Source organism: Bubalus bubalis, chromosome 11, assembly GCF_019923935.1.
Source record: "Bubalus bubalis isolate 160015118507 breed Murrah chromosome 11, NDDB_SH_1, whole genome shotgun sequence".
Taxonomy (NCBI): domain Eukaryota; kingdom Metazoa; phylum Chordata; class Mammalia; order Artiodactyla; family Bovidae; genus Bubalus; species Bubalus bubalis.
Window position 1 is genome coordinate 67,272,579 of NC_059167.1, and position 6,000 is coordinate 67,278,578.

Below are 6,000 nucleotides of genomic sequence, written 5' to 3' on the forward strand. Positions count from 1 at the left end.
GAAGCCAGATTACCCATAGGTGAAAGATGAAATCACAATGGAAATTAGAATATGCTTTTAAAGGAAAGACAAATAATGAAAATAGGACTTAGCAAAACTTGCGAGATTCAACTACCTGGCCCTTAGAGGGAAGTTTATAGTTGTCAATGCATATACTGTAAAAGGTAAGAGTTGAAATGGATTTATCTATCCTTCTATTTTAAGAATCTAGAAAAAGAATAGTAAATTATAACCCCAAATATAGATGGAAATGAATAATAAACAATAGAATTATGAAATAGATAACCAAGAAAATCAACATAAAAATTATAAGCCCTAACAAGACAGATCAAGAAAAATGATAAATTGCAATTTACTAATATTGAGAATAAAAGGGCAGACTTCAGATCCTTTATAGATTCAAAAAGCAATATGTTGAGCAATTCGTTCTGTTCTATTTAACAATGATGAAATGGACACATCAGTTTATGGGAAGTTCGAGAAGAGACAGTATTCATAGAGGGTGATTTCCTGTCAGATTAGTGCTCATCTCTGGAGGGGGCAGTAATTTATCGACCTGTATGCTTAAAGCTGGTATACTTTGTTGAGCCTCATTACATTTTATTTTAAAACTCTAGTGGTGGTGGTGCTTAGTATGTCTGACTCTTTGATCTATAGCTGATGGGATTCTCCAGGCAAAAATACTGGAGTGGGTAGCCATTCCTTTCTCCTGAGGATCTTCCTGCTCCAGGGATCAAACCTGGGTCATCTGCACTGCAGGCAGATTCTTTACCATCTGAGCCAGGGTAAAATATACATAAAATTTGCCGTATGTAAGTGTACGGTTCAGTGGCATTAAGTACATTCACAATACAGTGCAGCCATCGCCACTATCCATTCCCAGAACTTTTCATCATGCCAAACAAAAACTGCATATGTTAAAAGCAACTCCCCCTTCACTTTTCCTCTCTGTCCCTGGTAACCTGTAACCTGTATACTTTCTGTCCCTCTGAATTGGCCAACTCTAGGTACCTTATAAAATCGTTTTTGCCTTTAAGCCAAATTGGAAGGCAAGAGAACAGTGAGTTCTTGAGATTGTTTGTTTGTTTGTTTTGGCTGTGTGGCACAGCTTGTGGGATCCTAGTTTGCTAATCAGGGATGGAACCTGGGCCTCCTGCAGTGGAAGAGCAGAGTCTTAAACACTGGACCGCCAGGGAATTCCCTTTATTCATTTTTAATGTGGAATATTTTTTTTAAGTCTTTATTGAAATTGTTATAATACTGTTTCTATTTTCTATTTAGGTTTTTTTGGCCTCGAAGCATGTGGGATGGAACCCAAATCCACTGCATCGGAAGGCAAAGTCTTGCACTGGACTGCCAAGAAAGTCCTGGAATGATAAAACAATTTATTTAATTAAAAAATATTCATTTATTTATTTTGAGACTTTTGACTGTTAATCGAGGGTAGGTAGTAACTTGGAGGGAATGGCAGTGGGTGCTTTGTTTTTTAAGGTGGTTGTAATTTGAGCCCCAGTTAAAGTTGAGAGTTCCCAGTTGAGAGGGATATTGAGTACTGGAGGCTTGCCAATACAAGGCAAAATCAGGGAACTAAGGAGAGAGAGCCAGAGACAGAGAAGAGAGAAGAGAGTAAGAAGGATATAGTGTACAGTAGTGAAAGTTAAAGGGCAAAATTAAGATTATCATTTGCCAACGTACATTTTGAGCTTTATCAATAATCATCAGGATTTAAGTACCTCTGCCAGACTCTGCGGAGAAGGCAATGGCACCCCACTCCAGTACTCTTGCCTAGAAAATCCCATGGGTGGAGGAGCCTGGTAGGCTGCAGTCCATGAGGTCGCTAAGAGTCAGACACGACTGAGAGACTTTGACTTTTCACTTTCATGCATTGGAGAAGGAAATGGCAATCCCAGGCATGGGGAAGCCTGATGGGCTGCGGTCTATGGAGTCGCACAGAGTTGGACACGACTGAAGCGACTTAGCAGCAGCAGCAGCAGCAGCAGCAGCCAGACTTTGGTGCTGGCCATAGTTCACTTTTACAGCAATCCATTAGGACAGACATTATCTCTACTTAACAGGTAAGAAATTAGACTGAGAGAATTTGCAAAAGACCAGTTTTTAGTGAGTAGGCTGGGAATGGGCTGCAAGCTGGTTTTTACATCCTAATTTTATAACCAATTCTCATTCTGTCACCCTCGCTCAAAACCTTTATGTATGTAGATTCTTTCCCCCCACACCCATATGCCATCAACTAATACCTGTAGTTTTCTTGTGTTTCAAATTTTTTAAATTAATTTTTATTGGAGTATAATTGATATACAGTGTTGTTAGTTTCTGCTATAAGAAAAGTACATCAGTTATATATGTGTATACATATATTCACCCTTTAGATTCTATTCCCATGTAGGTCATTACAGAGTACTGAGCAGAGTTCTCTGTGCTAAATAGTAGGTTATTAGTTATTTATTTTATATACAGCAGTGTGTATATATCCATCCCAATCCCCCAATTTACCTCTCTCCCCACACTTTCTCCCCCTTGGTATCCATCATTTTGTTTTCTACATCTGTGACTCTATTTCTGTTTTGTAAATAGATCCATTCATACCTGTTTTTTTTTTAAGATTCCACATATAAGCAATATATTTGTCTTTCTCTGGTTTAGTTCACTCTGTATAACAATGTTTAGGTCCGTCTACGTCACTGCAAATGGCATTATTTCATTCTTTTTTATGGCTGAGTAATATTCTATTGTAGATATGTACCACATCCTCTTTATCCATTTCTCCATCAATGATGGACACTTAGCATCCACATCCTGGTTATTGTAAATAGTGCTGCAATGAACATTTGGGTCCATATATCTTTTTGAATTATGGTTTTCTCCAGATATATGCCCAGGAGTGGGATTGCTGGATCATGTGGTAGCTCTATTTTTAGTTTTTAAAGGAGCCTCCATGCTGTTCCCCATAGTGGTCAAATCTTTCTTTATACCTTTGCTGTCATGGTCCTAATACATTTGATTCCTGTTTTCCCGATGTCTTTGACCCTATTCTCTTAATCCTGCCATCCATCTTTCATACAGTGCTAGATTAATTTTTCTAAACATTCATTATGATGATTACCTGATCAAAATGTGTGAGTCATTATTACCTAGATTCATGGTTCCCAGACTGTGATCCACAACACCACTGGGCAGCAAGCTCCCTGGGATGCTACAGAATAAACTTTAGGGGAAATCATAGTGATACATATTAGACAACGTGTGAACTACTAGCTTGAAGAAGGCCAATTTCAAGATTAGATCATGCAATATTCCTCTCAGTTCCAAACAGGAAAGAAAGGTGGTAGTGTCCAGTTTGATTCCAAGGTCTGAGAAGCTAAGGTGCCCAACATCCTGTTAGTAATAACTGCAGTTATTTAAAAATAAAAATACCTTTAGATTTTTGTGTATTCTTTTTTCAAATATCTATTAAGTTGTTCAGACATTAAGTGCTTATTGTTTGGATATTAAAAAATAGAACTTTTACATGTTTATTTTGGCATGTCATAAAATATTGAGATACTAGGAACACTGAACTAAGACAGTTTGGAAACCTCTGGCCTGAGTGGTAAAAATCTATACCTCCTGCCTTGGCACTTAAGGTTCTTCAAAACTTCTAGTAACACCATGTACCCATAAACATGTACACATAAACATCACGTATAGTATATTACAAGTGTTCCCTTAAGCATCAGAACTAATCTCTTAAATTCAACCCTCTGACCAAGCCCAATCAGTGTTCTTACTCAGTTCTTCAAGACTCATCTGGATATTCCCTCAAGTTTTTTTTTTTTTTTCCTATCTCTCATAGTTTTTTCTCCTTGGAAGTTCCAATTATTCCTTCCTTGGGTTTGACTCGCTAGAATGCTCACAGACTCAGATCTGGTTTATTATAAAAGGATATAACTCAGGAACAACCAGATGGGAGAGACACACGGGGCAAGGCAGGGGGAAAGGCATGAAGCTTCAGGGTCCTGTGTGCGCTCCTCTCCCCTAATCTCCACACATTCGTCAACCTGGGAGGTTCTCAACCCTCTAGCTAGCCTCTCCAAGTATTACTTTTCCGTCAACTCCCAGGCTACCTCCTCCATCAAGCCTTCCCCTACCAAATTAACTGTTAACTACCATAGCACATAACCACATCACAGGACCCACTGTGTAATAAATCATTGCTTTTGTTATTTATCTTTATGTCACCTGTGCAATGTTTCGCTGCGTGTACTGCAAGCATCTTTGAGGTTAAGAATGTCACGTGACATTAAAATTTCCTATAGCAACTAGCAACGTGGAGGTTGCAAATCACATGGAGTTCAGGTAACGCATGAATTTATTCAGGCTCCAGACCAGATTAAACACCCACACACCTCCACATGTACAAAAGGGAGATGGAGCAGAGGTTAGAGGGCACAGGAGAAAAGGCAAAGTGCACAAATGCTGATTGGTGGAGCAAAGCAGAACTGTGGGGCAAAGGGCCCCTGTGAGGCCAGGCCTCGAGCTAACAGGGATTGCACATTGGGAAAAATGAGTCATGGAGGAGCTGACATAGGTTCATTCTTAGGAATTAACTAGGGAGGCAGGACAAGGAGGTGAGGATCTCACAGCTGAGTTTCCTACCCTTTCTCTCAAGAAGCAAGTAGAACTCTTAAGGGGACCAGAAACACCAATTACAGATTCACTTGGGTAAATAACCTTTTGGGGCTTCCCTGATGGCTCAGATGGTAAAGAATCTATCTGCAACACAGGAGACCTGGGTTTGATTCCTTGCGTCAGGAAGGTCTCCCGGAGAAGGGAATGGCCACCCACTCCAGTATGCTTGACCAGAGAATTCCATGGACAGAGGAACCTGGTGGGCTACAGCCCATGTCACAAAGAATTGAACACAACTGAGCAACTAATACTTTCACTTTTCTTTCAAATAACCTTTTAAACATCCTGAAAATGGTTAGAATATCCATCTCTTCTCACTGTGAATTATTTAACTGGGTTTCCCTCAAAATATTTGAGACATAATCAACTGTGTGAATGCAATATGGGCATGAAGGCAAAAAATTTTAACCCTATATATTAGGGTGGGATGTTACTTGAGTTGATTGGGTGCCTCTGGACAGTCCCGGTAATAATAAAGAGTAGGGGGAGTTGGTGAAGAAATTGGGAGGTCCAGGGAAAAATGGGAGATGGCTAAAGTCAAAGTCTGCCTAGTTTGACTAAGAAATGAAATATGGGGAATTCCTAGGAGATCCAGTGGTTAGGGGCTTCCCTGGTGGCTCAGATGTTAAGGATCTGTTTGCAATGTGGGAGACCTGCATTCAATTCCTGGGTTGGGAAGGTCCCTGGAGGAGGGCATGGTAACCCACTCCAGCGATCTTGCCTGGAGAATCCCATGGACAGAGGAGCCTGGCAGACTACAGTCCATGGGGTCATAAAGAGTTGGACATGACTGAATGACCAAGCATACCAGTGGTCAGGGCTCCACACTTTCACTGCTGAGGGCCCGGGTTCAATCCCTGGTTGGAGAACTGGGATCCAGTAAGAAAAAAAAAGGAATTATGGCCGCACCTTTGGTGAACCATGGGGGAGGGAGGGGGAGGGAAGGCCTGCTGTGGACTTCAGTTGACTAATAATCCAGCGGGCCAGGTCCAGGATTGGCCACGCAAGGCAACAGCAGAGATTAAGCATATTTAGGAATACAGGCAGCTAGTGACACAAACCTGGTGGAAGGAGTCTGGCACACACTGCTGCAAACAGGGAACACCCACAGAAGACTGACTAATGCTCACAGAAGAGGGGGTGGGGAGGGGGGCCAGTCATAGAGCACTTAAAATGAGTAGAAGAAAAATATTCTGGGTTAAATAGAAAAAAAACATTCTGGGTGAAACTGTAACCTTGAACTTGTTAACAGATTAGTGCAGTAGTATTCAGTGGCCATATTTAGATTAAAAAGCTATTTTCATTTGTCAATGC